This window comes from Hemiscyllium ocellatum, chromosome 5 (genome assembly GCF_020745735.1).
Source record: "Hemiscyllium ocellatum isolate sHemOce1 chromosome 5, sHemOce1.pat.X.cur, whole genome shotgun sequence".
Classification (NCBI taxonomy): Eukaryota; Metazoa; Chordata; class Chondrichthyes; order Orectolobiformes; family Hemiscylliidae; genus Hemiscyllium; species Hemiscyllium ocellatum.
Window position 1 is genome coordinate 40,659,439 of NC_083405.1, and position 22,675 is coordinate 40,682,113.

Here is a 22,675-nt window from a genome sequence, read left to right on the forward strand (position 1 = left end):
ATTTTAAATAGAAAAGCAGGGAGGTTTAATGGGGATTGGAGGAAAAACTTTTTTCACCCAGAGGGTGGTTGGGATCTGGAATTCACTGCCTGGGATGGAAACCTCACGACCTATAAAAGATACTTGGATGAGTACTTGTGGCAAAACTAGTGCAGGAAAGTGGCACTAGGGGAGGTAGCAGTTTATTTTTGACAGTACAGATTTGATAGGCCAAAGGGCCTCATCTGTATTATATGATTCTATGATCAATCTTCAAACTAACAAGGAAGATTTTTTCCATTGGTATTCCCATACATGCTGGGAGCACATACTGAGGAATCATACGTACTCAGCCCAGGTCTTTCACTTTTTTGATGTTCCTAATGTATGTGATTAGTTTTACAGTTGGAAATTTTACATTTTTCCTGGCCAGTATTGTTAGCTTGAAAAGCAGAATACAGCACATGATGAAAGTCTGAACAAAATCCCAAAATGACTGAAGTACTCAGCTGGTCATGGCAATACATGTGACAACAGACCGAATTAACATTTTAGGTCTATAACCTTCCATTAGACTAGGAATAGAGATTAGATATGTAATAGGTTTCATCAAAGGTGGGTAGGGCAAGGACAAAAGGTGATAGGGTAACTGTCAGGAGAAATTGAATGTCAGAAGAATTACTCATCCAGGGTTGGGGAGAATGATGATAAGGTAAGAAAATAAACAATGAATCAAAAGATGTGCCTAATGCAAGTGGGATACTTACTCCAAACACAAAATTAGAGAAAAATTGAACAATATGAGAAAAAAGATCCAAAATGTGCACTGAGATTATGGTCTGAAATTCTTGAAGTTAGGATTGAGTTCCAAAGGCTACAAAGTGCTTGATCAATAAATGAGGCGCTGTTAGGCCTTGGGGAAATATCAGTGTGAGTGCAAGGGGGAACATAAAATCGATCAGCCACAAAAAGCGCACCATGCTTGCTGAGTGAACAGAAGTGTTCCACAAAGGAATCATCCAATCTGTGTTTATCTCCCCAATATAAGGAAATTACATTGAAGGTCATGAACTTGAAGGAACTGAGATGAGTTATGGGGAAAATTGTTCAATAAAAGGACATGTTCAGCCGGATGGATGAATGTAGTGATTGATGGAAACTGGTTGAGTCTCCATTCAAGAAAGAAATGGAAAGCCCTTGGACCACCCTCATCAGGGATGTAGGGAGATTGAGTGTTCCTGATAAAGAGGAAACAGAAACACCCAGGAAATTGAAAACATTTAGTGTGTCAGAAGGCATGAAAGGAGTTATGGATGTAGTTTTCTAAGATACTTACGAATACCAATCACTCCGCAGCACTTCCAGAGACTTTTCAATTGCAGAAGTTATTCTAAATTGTCTTAATTGCAAGTCAGTTGCCTGATATTTAAAATAAAACCTTGTCTACTCTCTACTAAAGGAGTCTTTTAAATGTTTCTCATTGTTCAGTTACTCTCTGCCTTCAACTCTGTCAACCAGGAGCAACAATAGAGCTTCCTCCTCAAAATTGGTTGCCAACAGAAAGTCATCAGTATTATCTGCTTGCTGCATGACAATATGCAAACCTGATGCTCAGTAATGGCTCCATCACTGACTCCATATTTGTGCAAACCTGGGTCAAGCAAACCTCTGTCTCCACACCAAAACTCTTCTCCGTCTTCCTTGTCAGAATGTTCCATCCTAGATCCATGAAGCTTCCTGTTTGTGTGAGTTAACCTCTTGGATAAAGGGAAAACTGTTAAACCTGTATTGTCTCCAGTCCAGCACCAAGACCACTCCAACTTCTGCTGTAGAAAGCAGAAACTGCTTGTGTGTGCACAGACCTCTGGATATTTAGCCTAAGGTCAATATCTTCTCTCAACCAACTCCAATAGAAAAACATAGTCCACCAACAATTGTGATCTGCAGCAAATGTGGATCAATTCCTATACCAAGGGAGCAAGTGCAGACATTGTTGATGAAATTCAACATTTCCTTTATTGTGCCAGTACAGCCTTTGGCTATGTGAGGAATAAAGGGTTTGACGCGAAACATCTCACATCTGGACTGAACTCATGGTCTATAGGGTCATCAGTGTTACTGGATTCCTGTAAGCATTGGAGAAAGAGATGATCTACAACAGATACCTCGAGACCATTAGAAAAATGTCACCCTGCAAAATCCTGAAAATTCACTGCCAGGTTAGATGCTTCATATCAAGGTACTTGCTCAGTCCAATGTTCCCAATATCGAGTCATTGATTATGATCAGGCAGCTATAATTGGGCAGGCCACATGCCTGGTACATGACTTCTAAAACCAGCTCTCTACTCCGAGCTTCGTTACAACAAGCAGTTACCAGGAAGGTAGAGGAAGTACTTCAAGGTTGTCCTGTATGGTGGCATGGTTAGCACTGCTGCCTCAAAGCACCAGGGACCCGGGTTCGATTCCAACCTCAGGCATCTGTCTGTGTGGAGTTTGCACGTTCTACCTATGTCTGCATGGACTTCAGTTTTCTCCCACACACCAAAGTTGTACAGGTTAGGTAGATTAGCCTTGTTAAATTGGTCCTAACGTGCAGGCAAACTGGATTGGCTTTGGTAAATGCAGGGTTATAGAGATAGGGTAGGTGCTGCGTGTTGTGGGATGTTCAGAGGGTTGATGTGCACTTGATGGGCTGAATAGCCTTCTTCTACACTGTAGGGATTCTATGATTCTATATCTAGAAAAAAATGCAATACCCCAAATACACATGGAAATCTCCAGCATATGATACTAGATCTGAAAAAGATTAGCACTCTCAAAGGTGCCAACAATTCTGAATATCTCTGACAGGTCCAGATAGAGGTCAAGTGGAATCAGAAGAAAGAGCATGTGAACTCCAGATGTCCCACCTACCCGTCTCATCAATTAGACTCTGGGCCTCCTCCAATGGGTGTAAGAATCCAGTGTTGGACAGTTTAGACGTTTCTGCACCCACAACACTTGAGTGGAAGAAATCATCCTTGATTTTTAAGCACTACCTAAGTAGAATTATATTCTGCCTCTTGATCTTTGATCATAAGTTACCTGTGGCAAATCACTTTTTAACTTATTGGAGTAAACCTTCATCTAATCAAGTATTTTTGAGCTTAAGTGTTATTTGTTCTTTTCCTTAGCTATTCTAAACCTGGTGATATTACGATCGCAGCTCCCTCAGTGATTTCTACCCAAAACATAGTCTACTTGTTCTAGCTCATTCCTCAGAACTAGATTCAGCATCTCTTCACTTCCTGTTGAGTTGGAAGAAAGTTCTGATCCACCTCTTTGCCCTTTACATGGGTATTAGTCCAGCTTTTATTCAGGAATTAAAGTCTCCTAATATTTCGACTTCATAGTTCACGCATCATTTAGAAATTTGCCCCAAAAATATCGCCTTCACAAAATTTGTAGGATGATGCTATATTTTCAATCCCAGAATATCTCCTCCATAATTCTAATTAAATTAAATAGCTTTGACCTCTCAGCTATATCATTTGTCTCCAGTGCTGATAAAATTTCTTTGATTAATGCAGGCATACCCCCTGTATTTTTTTCCTTTATGTTTCCTCAATACCCTGTAGCGAGCGATATTATGTTCATAATGCTCTCCTCCTTTAAGCTGTGTATATGTAATTGCCAAAATAACATATTCCAATGTGGGACTTGTTCCTGCAGCTCACCAACCTTATTCACCATTCACCGTATGCATACATACCTACTCACCAACCCCACCTTGTGAGATAAATACAAAGTAGCTTGTCTGCACCCTCCTATTTCTGAATTAGCTTTTAATATTTCTCTGGAAAAGCGCAGCAGGACAGGCAGCATCCAATGGGCAGGAGAATTGACGTTTCGGAATCCTGAAGAAGGGCTCATGCCCGAAACTTCGATTCTCCTGCTCCTTGGATGCTGCCTGACCTGCTGTGCTTTTTCGGGAACACATTTTTAGCTCTGATCTCCACCATCTGCAGACCTCACTTTGCCCTTTAATATTTCTCTCCCATCCTCTATGCACTTGCATTCCCCTCTCTAATACTCCTTCAGCTCAGCTATCCTTCATCTGATGACATTGTCCTCAGCTCTACCAAGCTTCATTAACACCATTATAGGTTCCACCTGTCCCACAACTCACCCCAATGCCTGAGGAATCTTTCTTTTTATCCATTCATTTTTTAGTGGGATGTGGACGTTGCTGGCCACTCAGCATTTATTTCCTGTCCCTACTTGCTCTCGAGAAGGTGGTGGTGAGCTGCCTTCTTTAATTGCTGCAGTCTACCTGGTGTAGGTTGACCCACAATGCCATTAGGGAGAGAATTCCAGGACTTTGACCCAGTGACAATGAAGGAACGGTGATGTACTTCCATGTCAGGATGGTGAGTGGCTTGGAAGGGAACTTGGAGGTGGTGTTCCCATATATCTGTTGTCCTTGTCCTTCTAGATGGAAATGGTCTTGGGTTTGGAAGATGCTGTCTGAGGATCTTTGGTGAATTTCTGAAGTACTTCTTGTAGATTGTACACACTGCTGCTCCTGACTGTCGGTGGTGGAGGGAGTGGATGCTTGTGGATGCAGTGCCAATCAATTGGGCTGGTTGTTCTGAATGGTGTCAAGCTTCATAAGTGTTACTGGGGCTGCACCCATCTAGGCAAGTGGGGAGTATACCATCACACTCTTGACTTGTGCCTTGTAGGTGGTGGACAGACTTTCAGAGGTCAGGAGATGAGTTACAATGACTGGAGTTAATCTGGATACCTCTGTCCTGCAGATTTCTCTAACAAAACATTTACCTGTTTTATCTTAATATTCCTACACGCACATCTTACTTGGGAATAAATCCAGCAATCTCTACTATTCAACTCTTTATAACTTCTACCATAAATCTTGAAACTCTGACTGCAGGGCCACAGTTTTTTTCCACCATACATCATTGGTGACCAAATGGCTCATAATAATGTTCCTCTTTGCTCCTGAGGGTCTTGCACCCTCTGGGTGATTGCATTTACTCTTGCTCTGGGAAGACGTGACAGCATGTCATGAGGGATTCACAGCAGTTGTCGAAATGCCTGTCTCTCCCCAACTATTTGAAAACCCTATGATCATGGCATTTCAGTTTTGCTGCACCTCCTTAGCAATGGATTGCACTATAGGTTTGTGGTATGCTCTACACCATGCACGCCTCTGCCTCAAAATTGCATCATCCCCCACTGGAATTGAGCACTGAAGACTGGTTTGAGAATTCCACACCCCTGAAGGCTCCTGTCCTGCCTGCTTCATTCTCCCCTCCATGATGGCCATCTCACTGTGGCTGCAGGGTGACCACCTCCTCGAACATGTGCTGCGCAAAGTTAGAGCCATCTATCTGCTCTGTGGTGGGTGCAGCCACTCCGCAAATTCAAAAAGCCAAGTTCAAGTTTGAATAACTGCAGGCACTTCCTGCAGAAGTCTTTGTCCAAAAGATACGAAGCTTTTGGAGTTCCCACAGGGCACCATTGCAGACAATGGGTCTCAGTTGTACAGTTGTCATTTTGTGTTTTTTTAAAGACGAACAATCTATAAGTACTCCTAGCTGATTATTTATATATTTACATTTTCCTCTTGATTTAAAATACACAGCTCCTTCTTCCCCGCTGCATTGAAACTAATTTTCCCCAGGGTCCCATTGCCACTCTCTTTAGTAAACCACTGCTTTCAACACATGTTTCACACTCCATCCCAGACAGCGTTACATTTAGCAGACTCTGATATATACTTTACAAAACGTACCAGTTACAACAGGACATCAGCCAGCCACAATTAACAGCTAGTTAAATATCACTTACAGCTAATTGTTTAAAAATTGCAAGTCAGCAGCAGTTAGGGAAAATTCTAAAGTAGGAAAGGCAAGATAAATTTCAGTACGATGAAAACATGGTCTACATTCTATTGGTTCATGATTTACCACTCTTAGCAAATTCCCATTAATGGTCTGCAGATATCCCAGTCCTGTTACAATCAGTTAGGATATTTACAAATTAATGAGATTATTCATCTATAGTGATTCATCCATAATAAATCCGGTGGTGATTTATTCACTTGGGGAGATTGAATAAAAGCAAACTATTATAGATACTAGTAGTAGTATTTAGCAGGACAGGAAGAATTTTACAGGTGACCAGGGACACTGATGATGGTAGCAGACTGCTACTTCACCCCTTAACTCCCGGAAGAAAGGTTGGCTAGCCAACAAACTGAGCCAGTCTCAAAACCTTAATGTGCTGATGGTGGACTAACTTAGCCGGCAGCTCTAACAGTGGCCATGATGTGGAGGTGCCTGTGTTGGACTGGATTGGACAAAGTCAGAAATCACATGACACCAGGTTATAGTCCAGCAGGTTTATTTGAAATCACAAGCCTTAAGAGCATAGCCCCTTTGTCAGGCGAAGTGAGAGGGATGCACACAGAACACAGAATGTATGGGCAGAGAGATTAAAAGATCATAGAAATGGTGTGAGTGGAGTGTCTGCAGATGACCAAGAGTGTTAGATGGTGTGAGTAAAGTGTCAACAGCTGAATAACAACCAAAGGGATGACTTACATCCGATTAAATGAGGCAGAGAGATAATTACAAAAAATTAAATATAAGGTGGTGCTGGAGACAAACCAAATGACTGGAATAATACGGAACAAAGACAGAAGCTGCTGGAAAAGCCCAGCAGGTCCGGCAGCCTCTGCGAAGGAAATCCAGAGGAAGGGTCACCGAAATATTAACTCCGATTTTTCTTCCCAGATGCCACCAGATCTGCTGAGCACCCCCAGCAACCACAGTTTTTTCTGTTTTTATTTGACTGGAATAACTTGATAGGTATAAGGGTTGCATGCCGAGGGTCTAACTAAAGTAATAAGTAATCCAAAACTGTACAAACTAATTAAGGTAGAGAGATCATAACAATTTATCAAGGTGATGGTGTCAAAGCAGGACAGTGAGGAAGATTTGTCCAGAGTGTGGTGCTAGAAAAGCAAAGCAGGTCAGGCAGCATCTGAGGAGCAGGAGGATCAAAGATTTGGACAAAATCCCTTCATCAGGAATGCAATAAAGGCTAATGCCTGAATCGTCAATGCTCCTGCTCCTCAGATGCTGCCTGACCTGCTGTGTTTTCCCAGCACCGCACTCTCGACTCTGATCTCCAGCATCTGCAGTCCTCACTTTCTCCTAGTAAGGAAGATTTTACAGATACAGAACAATGTGATCAGGTTACATGGAGTGTGACAAGAACCCAAGATCATAGTTGAGACCATCTTCATGGGTATGGAACTTGGCTATCAGTTTCTGTCTGGCGACTCTGCATTGTTGTGCATCTCGAAGGCCACCTGCAGATCAGAAGTTGAATGTCCATAACTGCTTAAGTGTTCCCCAACTGAGAGGGAGCATTGCTGTCTGGCAATTGTTGCACAGTGTCCATTCATCTGTTGTTGTAGCATCTGCATGGTCTCGCCAATATACCATGCCGTGTGGCATCCTTGCCTGCAGCATATGAGATAGATAATATTGGCCAAGTCACATGAGTATCTGCCATGTACGAGGTGGGTAGTGTTCCCACGTGTGATGGTTGCATCCATGTGGATAATCTGACATGTTTTGCAGAGGTTGCCATGGCAAGGTTGTGTAGTGTTGTGCTCAATATTGTCCTGAAAGCTGGGTAGTTTGCTGTGAACGATGGTCTGTTTAAGGTTTGGTGGTTGTTTCAAGGTGAGTAGTGGAGGTGTAGGGATGATCTTGGCGAGATGTTCATCCATCAGCGGCAGCAGTGACATGAAATTGGTAGTGGACTTGGCTGGGACAGCAGCAGTCCCTGAATAAAGGGTCCCAATGGATCCCAGATCCAGGGATGTAAGGGGTGTTAGGTGGAAAGGGTTCCAGCAACTTAGGAAGTGGGAGTAAGAGGTGCAGGAGGGAAGTCCATGCAGGAAGGACAGGCTCTTACTTTCTTATGAAGGGTGTTTCCTCTATGTGTAAGGGGCACCCTTTGAAGTTTGAACCCCTTTTCCTCCCCACCCTTTTTAAAGCTTTAAGAAGAAAACAGAATACCCACCATTGCTTGCCTACCCATTGCCAATCAGCTTATCGTGAAGGAAGAGTAACAAGTTGAATTGACCTAATTCTTAATTTAATATTATCCATGCACCACCAATTTAATTACTGATGTAAGCTTCGGAGTGGGTGGGATTGTGGTGGCTTGGGAAACCATCCATTTTATGGGCCTCCCCTTCCCACCAAATACAGCTGTAGGGATCTGAAATATCCAGCCCAGAGTTGACATTTCAAGTCAACGTTCATTCAGCAGAAGCTCAAAACATTGTACGTTTTACACTCAAAGGGGAAAGAAGAACAGAAAGATTGTGATAAGGTGGCTGGTGGGAGAGATTAAATGACAAAAAAGATGATGAGGTGCTAAAATGAAGGGATGATAATGGGACAAGTAAAGAATGAAAAGATGGACATAGAGGAGGCGTAATTGAAAGTAGCAGAATGTTTACCATTGGCTGCTGTCCCAAAGAAAATGGGAGCAGTGGCTATGATTTGAAATCATTGAAAACAATGCAATGGCTGGAAGGCTGCATAATGCCTGAATGGAAGTTAAGATTCTGTTTCTCAAATTTCCATTGAGCTTCATCAGAATATTGCAGGAGGTCAAGGACAGAGAGGTTAAAGTGGGATTGAGAATTAAAATTACAGACAACTTGAAAACTTGAGACCATGTTTTCAGGTTGAACAGAAGAATAAAACTCCCAGGTGGATTAGGAGCTGTAGCTCCCACTGATGGGGTCAATGAGTTGAGAAGTATTACATTTCTTCAGGAGCTGCCGCTAAGCATTGAAGGGTAGCACACTTTGCATCTCAGATGAGAGAAACTGCTTGAATTTATTTAGTACAGCATTATTTGTCTATTTTTTTTTCATTACTTGATCCAGTTGTGGAGTTATTGCCACAAAGGTTGCATGAAATTGAAGTTATATTGTTTGGCATTTGAAAGTCCCATTCCACAATCCAACCTACTGTGAAGATTACTGTGAAACAATGTAAAGAATTGTCACTCAGAGTCAACAGCATGTTCAAAACCCCAAAGACCTGAGTGCAGATGAGGAAAAAGCTTGAATCTAGCAGGGGCTTATAGGGATAACCAGATAAGTAAAGACTACAGCCAGGCGGGACATGATCATATTGAATGGTGGAGCAGCCTCAAGTGACATATTGGCCTCTCTTTCTGATGTTCTAGGCATCAGAAGTTTGCTGTATGTGGTGTAGTAATTGTAATGAGGTCAGCCAGGTGGACATCATGGTATCTGAGTTCCCTGATTGAGGCTTTTAATCTGGTCCAATCAGGGAGCACTGACTGACAGAGAAACAGAGTAGTGTCAGACATTTTGACACTCTGAGAGCTGGCTCTGAGGGAGTTGGACCAGTGTCAAGGACTTTCCACATGTAAATAAAGGATAACTTGGTGACAGGATACCGGTCTCTGTGGAGCTATTTCACATGGGAAATGAGAAAACAATATATGTTACAAATAACTCCCTTTCAAACTGGTACATTTTGACAAAGGCTTCAACAATTGCTCTTTCGTAGCTTCAGATGGTCACTGGAGCAGATTATATTAGATATTACAGTGTACTCACTTGCTGAGAGATAAACCTACAAATCATCAGTTTACATGGTTTCAGTGGAGTGTCCAACAGTTTGGATCCTGGAATGTGATTATTAATCAGAAGGTAACAGTTTTTAAACAACCTAATCAGCTTAAAGTGCTTAATCACACTGAGCAAACCACTTATGTAATCAAGAAAAAATATAGATTACTAGCTTCATTAGTTTCAAATTCAGATGAAGTTCAAATACTCACTTGGAAATGCAAGTTTTCCTGGGATAAATAACTTGTAAGCTGTATAAGTATACCTGAATCAAATAGAACCATCTGAACCAATCAAATTAGCAAGGAAGAACATTATATCCTGCAAAGCTGATATATAGGGGTGGGTTGTACTATAACTTTTATGACTTTTCAGATGGTTGCAAGTATTACTCCTGCTGGTTAGTGTTGGGGTTTTAGAACTACATAATCATCAGATTTCCCAATGGCATAATATACTTGGATATGAAGAGGTACAGAAGTTGTTGCTCTTTTTGAGATTCCATCTAGTGGAGTTTTTCTAGCCAACTTGTTTTCTTTTCATTTTAAAGAATTTTAAAGATGAAGTGATTAAATAGCACACACATATTGCTCAGACTCAATGCTCAGAAAAACAATAGTTTGACTTCTAAAGATTTGTATTACCTTTCATCTTTGATTTCATGCTTTCAAAATGAATGTTGAATAATTCAATGTTCAAAGTATATTTTTAAATGGGATCTTGTCTTTTATTAGCTTTCCAGCTAGGAAACAGATTAAAGAAGATATTTAACAAAAACAAGACTTGCTGGGAAAAGCTCAGCAAGTCTGGCAGCATCTGTGGAGAGAAATCAGAGTTAACGCTTCAGGTCCGATTACTCTTCCTCAGAATAAGACCCAAAACGTTAATTCTGAATTCTCTCCACAGATACTGCCAGAACTGCTGAATTTTTCCAGCAATTTCTGTTATTGTTTCAGATTTCCAGCATCTGTAGTTCTTTCAGTTTGTATTAAAGAAGATCTTTAACTTAATGCATGTGATGCAGCAGAATGGGCACCTCTTGCAGTGCAAGCGCATGCAGGGAACCACTGATATTTTCTCAGTTCCCTCATTTAAATTAATTATTCAGTCAGAGCTGATTCAGCCACTTACAGAGAACATGGAAGCCATGTGCAGTCGTCAACTGTTTGAAGGAACAGTTAATGACACTGTAGCCATGACATCTAACTATATGGCGCCAGCTCTCAAGACTTTTACACATATTATTGCATTTACTTTGCGATGGTTAGCCATGAAAATGTAATCCTTTGACCGATGGGGTTTTGCACCAGTAGCAGTTGTGTCACGTTCTCAGAACCAGGACACCATCAGCAGGCAAAGAGGGGCGACTAAGGTGAGAAGAGTAGAAACTGAAAATTGTGAAAATAAAAATGTAAAATGTTGGAGAAACTCAGCAGCATTGGCAGCAACTGAGGAAAGAGAAACAGATTTAATGTTTTGAGTCCGATATGACTTCCCTTTGGGCAGTGGGAGTTTTGATTCCACTGTGCCTAGCAGTACTAAGTTATACTGATAGTGATTACCAATACCAGTAGAAATTGGATTGTCGTCATAACCAACTGCAATATAACAACTTACTGTCTACTTCTAACTGATAGTGATATGTGGAATGTTCCAGGATGTTGCCATATTGTCATCTATCAGCATTGACACCATGATCTGGTAGATTGTTGAAAGCTTCCCATATCTCCTCCACATTCAGCAGCAATCTGTCAGGTGATGATAAAATTCATGATAAAAACTGCAGCTGGTATAAGATCCTGAGGGGGTCTTGACAGAATGAATGGGGAAAGAATATGTGGGAAGGCCTTGAATCTTTTTAAGGCAGAGGGATAAACAAGGGATGAAAGGTTATCAGTGTGGATGGAGATTTGAAGTAATCCGATTATCATGATATTGTTGAACTGTGGCGTAAGCACTGGGTGGTGATTGCCTCTTGCTGCTCATAATTTGTATGTTCATATGGTCCAAACTGAGGAAGTGTATGAGTGCAACAACCTGACTCAAAGCATCAAAATACAAATCCACCCAGCCTTCATCTTCTGTACACTCCTCCACGTCAATCAGGAGATAGCTGGTCTGGTTAGAGCGAGGCCAAGAGTTGGGTTTTATGGGTGAGGGGGCAGGTATACAGGTTTGGGTCAATAATTACATTAGGCCAGGACTGATTGTTGGGAGTGTGAGAAGGATATGTTTGAGGTTATGCCATTAATTATTTAGTTACACCAGAGTTTAAACTGTTTAACAATCTGAGTATCCAGGTGGATACCATCTCTTTGGCCAAAGTCTCCAGCATTGAAATCAATGCAAGAGACATAGGCAAAGGTGCTAGGCAGCCTTGGAAAATCAAGGATTTTCAGGAAATTGCAGATCCTGTACTTATTCCTGTACATTTCTAACTTTTCCCAGTTCCGATGAAAACTCATTACTTTGAAATATTGACTCTGTTCCTTTCTCTACAGAGATTATTCATTCATATTTCTGAATCCTAGTATCTGCATTATATTGTTTTTGTATTAATTAACTCTCCCCAGTTCCAGCATAATCTTTAGGTGTCAGGTCATTTTCACTGTTGTCATCAAGCGTTCATCTATTCTCATTTTTGCAATTCTTCTATTGCAGTCCTCAACCCACCCACCCACAAATTTCTAATGCAAGGCACTGTTAGATGGTGCCCAGCAGTTTGTCCAGATATCACGATGGCATAAGTCATGAAGAATGTAGGCATTGTGTACTGTGCCTATTAGGTAACCAACAGTAGCACTGAGGTGAAAGTTGCCTCTTCCAATCCAGTAATAAAGCCGAGGGAGAAGTGGACAATGTAGGTGATTATTGGTCCAGATTTACACCATATCACACCAGAATAATGCTTGCAATCTTTGTTTTAAAAGCTGAAAATAAATATGAAATATTTAGGTCCAAAAACATAAGAGATATGTCTGCATACCAAGAACTGTTTCAAAACTATTATTATCCCATTCTGCTATTTGGGAAGATTTTTGTTGTTACTTTTCTCAGAACAGCCAAATATTTCCTACGGCCTAACCCTAAATGTTAGCCTAACTTATAGTTCATGAATGGGTCATTTAATTATTTAGATAGTTTGAGGTCATGCCTTTGCCCCAGTAGATATCAATCTGTATTGTGCAGCTTCATATGAATGTTTTCTCATTGCTCATCCAAAGTACATTTGCTTCAATTGTTACTTCAGTTGTTTTAGCGTACATATTTTCCTGGAATTATTAAAGGGGTTTGTGTAACTATAGAAACATTTATCAAATATTGAATGATTTTCTACAGTGACCTTCTTTCACCCCAATACTCCCACCCAATTCCAATCTCCATTGAATTATGCTTTATCTGATCTCAGCTGAACTTGCTTATGTATCAAAATTCAGGTAACTTGAATTATTCTTGGTTTCAAATTCACGATTTAGGATTAACAACAGCTTATGTTTGCAAAGTGCCTGAACAAAATGAAACATCCCAAGATGCTTCACAGGACCATTATAAAATAAATTATGACAACAAATCTCACAGGGAGATGTTTTTGCTGCTGATGTACAGCAGCCTTGGGTGAAACTTCCTGAATGACACAATCTTCATTTGGTAGGTGAGGTTTAATAATGTTGGATGGTGGACAGTTGTAACATAGAGTTGAGTCCATTGCTTGCAGATGCATCATGTAGGTGTTCCACAGGCACTGTCAAGTGCCAAGGTGATTTATTTAAAAGGTCCCCTTAACTATCGCTGTCTAGTTCTGCTTAATACTAGGCTGTCTAGCTTTCATCCTGCTTAGACCATCATCTCCTTCTCACCCACTGCCAAATCTTCTTCCATACCAACCTATGGCCAAAGTCAACATAATACAAATTCATGCCAACCCATGATACTGCCCATTTCCAAGTTTCTTGTAGCCTACATGCAAGCTTCTGCCAACTCATCTACCATCCTTGGCTTTGCACCCTTTAACCAGGTCACCCAGTATATACCACACAAAGACCTCAGCTGTCTTGAAACAAACTAACTTAATAGTCTAAATACATATTACTGTTTTAATAAAAAGCACTCCCATTCATGAAAGCACATTCAAAACTTTTATGTTCTCAATCATGTAATTTCATTAAAAAAGGAATTTCTATTCCTATTTCTACCTTACCCCATCAAATACTCTTAAGCATTTAATAACTTCTTTGAGCTGTCAATGAAAAGCATTCATGATAACATCAGTATAAGTCATTGGAGCAAAATTCAATGAACAGCAAATGTAATTGCATTTTTTTCAACTCTGCCTAACACAGCTTATATTTTTTTAATTTAATTGTTTAAGAACCAGTGATTTAAATAATGTCAAATCATAATTTTACAGGTATCATCTGCCATTCATTACATCTATTCTAAAAACGATGACAATTCCCACACTGTGGGTTAAGGGCTTTGCTACAACAGAAAATGGTGTCTATGTGAACTCAGTAATGAGTCCCGCCCACCAGTTTTTAAAGGTCTTTGGAGACTGTGAAACTCTGGGCTTAGGTCAGATGACCTGGATGGCACAGTGACTGAATGATTATCACTGCTGCTTCACTGGTATTGATATGTTGGGCTGAATGGCCTGCTTCCATACTGTAGGGATTCTATGGCCTCAAGCTTATGCAAAGAGAGAACTTTTAGGGACTTAGTTAAATGAGCAAAGTGAGGTAGAGAGAGACAGAAAAGTGTAGAGAGAAGGTATTTTAGAGCTTGGAGCCTAGGCAGCTGGGCCAGCAATGGTGGAGCAACTAAAACTAATAATTGAGGATGTACAACAGGTCAGAATGAAAGGAGTGCAGAATTCTTTGAGATTTATGGGGCTGGAGATAATTAGCTGACTCAAAAAGGAAATGGTGAAATTCACTGTAGATGTATCTATTGCCACGCTAATATGCAGCATAAAACTATACATAAATTAAACCTGTTTTATGCTACAATGTCAAATCCTCTGTTTCTCTGAGATAATGTTTAAAATAAAATCTCCTTTTGGGACAGAATTATATGAGTTTACTCTGCACCCAGTTCATTCTTTGATTAGGGAATGCTTGATGCGAATGTTAGTCAGAAAAGTATTCTTGCCTTTAACCATGACATGCATCATCTTGTTGAGCTTGCATTTTATGAAAAAAAATGTAGTGAATGGAGTTAAGAAATTATAACTGCTGTGTTGAGGTTTCTAATTTCGTCACAAAAATATTGTGTATCAAGGTTAAGAGAACAAATCCATGCTTTCAGCAATGAAACATGTTGCTCAGAAGTGTGACTAAAGACTCCGATCCTAAAACAGTAACCTGAGTTTCTTGTGAATGCAGCTTCTCACTGAGATTATGGAACCAGAGTTACAAATTTAAACATGCTAGTTATCAGTTATACGGAATTGGTAACAGGTCACTGTAGATGTTGTTCTGTACACTTGATTTATGTTGCTGAAATTAGACCATTTTGCATAGTCTCTCTGAAGACAAAAACCCACATATCCCAGGGCCTGACAGACTCCCAGAGTGTGAGGGCTTAAGTCTCTGCGTGGTCCTTGCAAGTCCAGTCATAACAAGGGGCCAGTAACTAGAGATTCACCTTAACAGGTAAAGTTGCCATGGTCCCAGAGAGCCATAGTGCTGCTGTCTCGTAGATGAGAGATGACTGGTGGTGAGTTTAACTTGAGGTGAGGGGTAAGGTTGAGAAAGTGGCACCTTCATGGGAATCTCAGCTGGTGCAGGAATTCAAACCACACTGTTGTCGTCACTCTGCATCGCAAACAGCCACAGAACTTCTCGCTCTACCATATCTGAAGGCTCCAGGCATAAGACTGGAGTTGAATATTCCAAGAAAAATGAGAATTATCGACTGCCAGATTAATACAATTGTGTCCCAAAGGGCTGAAGGTCTAAAGAAGGGAAGTAGGCTGGAACTTCAAAGATAAGGCATGGAATTTGTCTCAGAAAACAAAATTACAAATCAGGATTTCCTTCTTTAGTCACTGACAAGAAGAAACTTGGTAAGGTCTCTTAGACCCCTCCTGAACGCTACATCCCTGTCAAGGCAGTTAAGTACAGGAAAGATTAAGCAGGTGCCATTTGTATGAATATTAGTGCCTTCCAGCCCTGTGTTAACTGGTACCTTCCCTGTGACCCTGTGAACCCAGTCAGGGCCATTGTTAGAGGAGATTGTTATATGTGGCATTGGCATGATGATTGGAGCTGTACATGTCAGATCATTCAGTACATACTAATTACCAAATAAGTGTTATGCTAACAGTGAACATGAGCTGACTGACAATAGGTTCTGTCCATTAGGAGCTGATGTTTTTAAAAGAACAGCAGAGATTTTAAAGGTGATTTATGTCTTTAAAAGGGCACTGTAATGAACTGAACTAAGTAAAAGATCAGTGCAATCTTTCTTATACAAATAAAGATTGTACAATTATGTGACAGATGCAGTACTAGTAAAAGTCTTCATTAGTTTTTTATAAGTTACTTAATTTGCAGTATATTTTAAGATCCAGGCAGAGGAAAGGCTCTGTATGAGCATTGACTAGTCCAATAGACCTGCTTTAAGATGTAGACTTTCAAACAGAAAATGATTAGATTCAACATATTGCCATGCTAATAGGCAGCATATCCAAGGCAGACAGCTGTATGTCATGTTCATTGAAGTAAGATGTTCTTAAAAATATATATCCATCACAAAATGTTAATCCCTTAGGCAGAAAATAAAATTGTCTGTTCAGATCCTGAAAGTGGACCTTAATTACAGGATGATTAAAATAACTTAAAAGGCATTTTTATGGCAGCGATCACAGCTAATTGCATCCTGAGATTTACTGTTAAAATGTTGGATAAAGTACTATCACCAAAAAAAGCCTGTAGTATTTATATATGAATAGTATGCACAATAATGTTTCAGTTAATATCCTTTTTCATGAAGTTGGAAGATTTTCTTTAGGCAGCCAATGTACTCTTAATTTAAATTTGCCACAGTTTTCTTACTATAAATTTCTGGAACATTTGAGTTTAAGGGAACAAAAGAGCAGAGGCAGGCCATTCAGCCTTCAGTGCCGGCTACATTTTACAGATAAATGTTATTGTTGTAAAATGCATTCAAATTTTCCAAATATGTGAGTACACATATACTAATCAAACTGTTGGTCTGACTCATTGGTTAGTTCAGTAAGACTGGCTGTTATCATTTATGTATTATTACAGGTGTGTGAAATATAATTATTGAAAATTTCTTGTGCAGTCAGCATTTATGTTAACTGAACCTGAATAGTTTTGCACAGTTTGCCTCAGCTTGAAATGGAACACATTGATCAGGCATCTCTGTATATCACTTATTATTTCAAAGAGTGGATTTAGAATCCCTACTGTGTGGAAACAGGTCCTTCGGCCCAACACATCCATACCGACCCTCTGAAGAGTAACTCTCCCAGACCCATTCCTCTACCATACTATATTTACCCCTGACCAATGCACTTACCCTAGACATCCCTGAACACTGTTGGCAATTTAGCATGGCCAATTCAATAGACAATAGATGCAGGAGTAGGCCATTCTGCCCTTCGAGCCTGCACCTCCATTCATTATGATCATGGCTGATCATCCTCAATCAGTATCCTGTTCCTGCCTTATCTCCATAACCCTTGATTCCACTATCCTTGAGAACTCTATCCAACTCTTTCTTAAACGAATCCAGAGACTGGGCCTCCACTGCCTCCTGGGGTAGAGCATTCCACACACCCACCACTCTCTGAGTGAAGAAATTTCTCCTCATCTCTGTCCTAAATGGCCTAACCTTATTTTTAAGCTGTGTCCTCTGGTTCGGGACACATACATCAGCGGAAACATGTTTCCTGCCTCCAGAGTGTCCAATCCTTTAATAATCCTATACGTCTCAATCAGATCCCCTCTCAGTCTTCTAAACTCAAGGGTATACAAGCCCAGTTGCTCCAATCTTTCAACATAAGATAGTTCACTTAATCTGCACATCTTTTGATCATGGGAGGAAACCGGAGAACCCGGAGGAAACCCACGCAGACACGGGGAGAATGTGTAAACTCCACACAGACAGTCGCCCGAGGCTGGAATCGAACCTGGGTCTCTGACGCAGCAGCGCTAACCACTGAGCCACTGTTGCTGCCCTTGGTATTATCATAAAGAAAAAGATATTGTCATATTTTTAGTATGGTTCCATCATATTTGTGCAAAACAACTGAATTTTCTTTGATTTTGCCAACTTAAACTTAAGTAAAGATTCTAATATTAAAGCTTGACCATTTGTAGATCTCAGTGCCAAATTCTGCTGGCATTGATGTTGTCTTTGTGAGTCTACAATATAAAATGTGGTCAGTTTTGGTTAAAATCTCACTTAGATTCCCAAATTTAAAATATGATTTCTTTTTTCCTGTATATCTGCAGTCAATATTAAAAGAAATTTTCCAGCCAAGCTTTTTGATTTATCTCCAATAGTCTTTGGTTTGACAAATCAGTCTCAGAAGAGCATGTTTGCACCCAATTTAGTCACATAAAAATTGTGTCTAGACACAAGCTCATCACGTCATGTTTTGGTCTGAGTCAAGTTGTAGCTTGATCGGGTGCTTTTAAACACATGATGTATTGGTAAAATGCTATAGTAGAATAAGTGAATCAAACAGAGGATCTGGAGTTCTGAAGAGTGAAAGGTGACTAGATTGAGGTAAGCTGTTTCACCGCTTCCAGGACTGTTGCAATCTCTCTCTTTCTGTAATACTGTTTCAGTTTCTCCTAAAAGCTATAATGTTGTTAAAGTCATAAAATCTCTTGCTTGAATATTTTCCTTTTTTTCTGGGTCTTCTAGATTTGTTCTCCTCATGCTGGAGGTCAGATCCCTTTGGTATTTCCCAAATGACTACTCCTGTTACCTTGTGGTTATTTGCGAACTCTATCAGTCTGTGGTACAGAGTAAGCGATATTTAAGATAGTCACTGCCACCAGTCCTCCTTTGTCTTTGCTTTGCCTTGGCTTACCTGGTGACTGGACATAAAGAATACATTGCTGTAGAGTATCTACGGAAGAAATATTGCTCATAGATAACAAGGAGGTTATTGCATGATGGCAATAAGTACGACTGCATTTGGTCAAGATAATTGCTAGGAATTTGAGGAACTGGTCGAGTTGTGTCTGCTCCCTTGGAAATCTGAAATAGAACTTTTTGTCTCCACTCACAGGCTGTTTGTGAAATCAATGGAATCCATGCAGTCAATTTAACATAAACATTAACTCCTCCAGACTTATCAAAGATAATCCCCAGAATCTTTGCTGCAAACTTTCTTGAACCTCTTTTCCAAATCTCCTCCACTGTCACCTCCAATAAGTGATTTCTTTTCATCAATTTAGTGCCTGCCTACTGCTAGCCAGCTCAGAAAAGCTTCCTCCCTGACCTCCCCCCACCTTAATCTTAAACTTCCATTTCTGCCAAATTTACACCTACCTCCACTGATACACTCTCTGACCACACGTTGTCCATGAGACCCACTTCCTGCTGTCTCTGTCCAATTGTCCATTACGTTATTGACACATGAGTTCCCAGCCTGGCTCTCATGTCATTGTTAATGATTCTCTCTCCTCAGATTCTGTTCCTCTTTTCTTTTTCTTTTTGCCATCATCAAGTCTCCTAAAAAAAAATGCCTTTGACCTCTCTGTCTTTGCAAGATATCACCCCGTCTTAAACATTCTTTTCCTCTCCACGTTTCTTGACTATGTTGTCACCTCCCAAATTCATGCCTGTATTTTGCCCATATTATCCGTGTTTAAATCTCTGTCATTTGGTTTCCACCACAGTTCTGAAACAGCTCTTACCAAAGTTGCAAATTGCATCCTGTGTGTTTTTGACCAAATAATCAATAACCCCTCTTCCCCTTTCTACTATGCTTTAAGTGGTAATCCCACCAATCAATCAATGGAAGCCCTCCTATTTCCTTTCTACATGCTGACCTTCAATGATGTTGTCAATCTCCATACATGTGTTAATGGCTCCCTGCTTTAACTTATCATCAATGGCTTGACCCCAACACTGACTCTAAATTATTAAACTGCTTGACTGATATCCAATGAGCATGATGAACAGAAGTTCCTTTGATTAATACTGAGCAGTCTGAAGCCATTGGCAAGAAGTTTTACTGGGCTTTTTATAGTAGGGTTAGAAGTGTGGTGTTTGGGAGAATATTTGGGAGAGCAAAATGGTGTGAGAAGGTAAGAGTCATTTGCTGATTATTGTTTGACTGCCATACCATCTCACTGCAATGAGGAATGTGGAAGATGGCCTTCCTGTCCAGAGGCTAATTGACCCTCTTTAATAGCCAAGTTAAGCCAAGTTAATGGCATTTAACCAGAGGTTGGTGGCCATTTTGGTAAATGGTAGTCCTCCCAGTGGGTTCTGGGAGGTGTCTACAATTCAGGCACAGTTGGCATTGCTGCGTCTAGATCCCAGTTAACTATTTATGGGTCTATGAAAGCATGTGTTGAACAATATACATTGGTCCTTCAGGTGCAGGCCCAGTATAGCCATTTTGATTAGTGGTACTGCTGATCTTGGCCTTCCTGACCAGATATGGCCATAGATCCTGCTGACTGCTGAAGCAAGGACACCTCTTTTTGCCACAGTTCCCGCTCCCTCTCTCTTCATTGTCCCTCCCTGCCAACACCATTACCTCGTGACCCTGTGCCAGCATTGAATCCAGGCCATTGTCTTGGTTTCCTAAATAGACTTTGTGCCATAGTCACCAACATCATCCCTCTGCTTGGCAACTATCATCTGCCTTAATAAAACGTGATGTGGCTTGATGTCATGTTTTATCTCCTAAGGCTCTGTGAAGTTTTTGGGATGTTTGATACATTAGAGGTACTATATAACTACAGGCTGTTGTTGACCTCACATAGATGATCAAGATCAGTAAGTGCATTCTCAGATTCCATATTCCACCAATGATGCAAGTCACCTCACATTGTTCATTGCACCATGGCTCCTTCATTCACCTGCCAACAATCTCTGTCAACAACAACTGAAATCTTATTGCCATTTGTATTGTTCACTCCACCCATCCACACTTTAAACCTCGCAGCAGCATCTATCAGCCTGCATACATGGCCAGCTATTCAGTAATGGCAGGCCCATCAATAAACCCACTGCAGTACATTCACTGACATGTTTCCATTTCTGTTGCAAGGCCAGTAGACCCACAATAACCAGCAGCTAATGGAAATTGTGGTTGAGGAGGAGAGAGTGGGGGAGCTGGGAGAGATGAGCAACTCTCATTTGCTCATCCCCGTAGATGAGATGGTGCTGGGAATAATTGGAGCAGTTCTCACAGAGGCCTGTGACACTATTGAAGCAATCGGGATGTTGATATGTTCCTGTCTAATACACCTTCTCAATTCCCAAATCACTGCAGTCTAGGATGTGTAAGTTACAGATGGTCTAACCATATACCTTATACTTGTTGCTTCCATAACCCACTGTTTCCTTTGTTCAATATTGCCTATCAGGTGCCCAATAACTGCCACTTGCCCTGCCAAGGCTGCAGCAGGCTGAAAGCTGAAGGTGTGAAATACGGGGAGGGAGGAATAAACACTGTCAGTTGTCACACAGATACCAACCCAAATGCTGTAGATGTACAAGTCTACACAACTTGGAGATGGCAGCCCCAAAGGGGGTTGTTGGGGGGGGGGGGTCGCGTTAGGCACGTGGATGTACTGTCAATGCACATGGTGAGTCACTCGGAATGAATAGGCAGCAAATAGGTCAGGAAGAAAGAATCATAAGGTGCTAGCTCCTAGGATGTCAAGACTGCACCTGAGTTCAGAGGACTCAGATGAGAACTTGGTGGGACAGCATTTAGAAAAATGCTATTGGCTGTTGTAAATAGTGAGGAAAATATTACAGGAAAATACGGACAGGCTGGTCAGATGGGCTTCAACAGTGGCAAATGGAATTCAATTCTGAAAAGTATGAGGTGTTGGATTTTGGGAGGAACAACAAAACAAGGGAATACACGTTGAATGGTAGGACCCTAGGAAGTACAAAGGATCAGAAGGACCTTGGTGTGCAAGTCCATTGATCCTGAAGAAGGAACATGGGATATTTGCTTTAATAGTCAAGTCACTGAATAGAATAGAGTGGGAATTTGAATGGAATTATATATAACATTAGGTCATAGCGAGTACTGTGTGCAGTTCTGGCTGCCACACTATAGGAAGAATGTGATTGAGAGGAGATTCACCAGGATGTGCTGGGAATATTACAAACCCAAACAGTAAAGGCTTGTTGATCAGGTTGAGTGCAATGATGATTGAATGCTTCCTGGTTTGGTAAAGAAAATTCCTTCAGTGAATGGCTTTACCGACAACATCTGTGTAAGTAAACATAGGAAATCCTACTATCTACCCATGCTGATTATGTGATGAAGGTTATCGACACAGGAAAACCATTCAAGGAACATGGGCGTCATTGATCAAGCCAACGTTTATTTCCTTGAGAATTTGATGGGGAGCTACTATCTTGAATTATTGTGGTGTATGTACACCCTCAGTGCTGTTGGAATGGAGTTTCAGAATCTTAATCCAGCAACAGAATTTTATGTGTTTGGAGGACAACCTGCAGGTGATGTTCCCATGTGTCGGCTGCAATTGTTCTTCTAAAGTTCACAGGTTTGGATGGTGCTGTCTAAGCCAAGGTGAATTGTTGCACTGCATATTCTATGTGTTCACAATACTATCACAATGTATTAGTGGAGGAAGGCCTGAATGTTTTAAATGATGTATGGGATGCCAATCTACCTTGTCCTGGATGGTGAAAACATCTTCAAAGGATGTCAGAGTTGTACCTGTCCAGGCAAGTGGAATATTCCATTAAACGCCAGCTTTGTACCATGCAGATAATGGACAGACTTTGG

The 22,675-nt window shown here is 40.8% G+C and overlaps 1 protein-coding gene across 2 annotated transcripts in view; it reads left to right on the top strand.

Moving 5' to 3' along the window:
• The window catches only part of LOC132816009 (rap guanine nucleotide exchange factor 5-like), a 189,018-nt gene that overhangs the window by 67,615 nt on the left and 98,728 nt on the right, over positions 1-22,675 (top strand). Inside the window, exon 1 of one of the 2 annotated variants that reach the window (XM_060825413.1) lies at positions 18,408-18,441. The exons of the other annotated variant lie outside the window; for it this stretch is intronic. The gene's annotated coding sequence lies outside the window, so the exon portion shown is untranslated. Of the gene's footprint in view, positions 1-18,407; positions 18,442-22,675 lie in introns of those variants that run through there. 2 annotated transcript variants of the gene reach the window in all.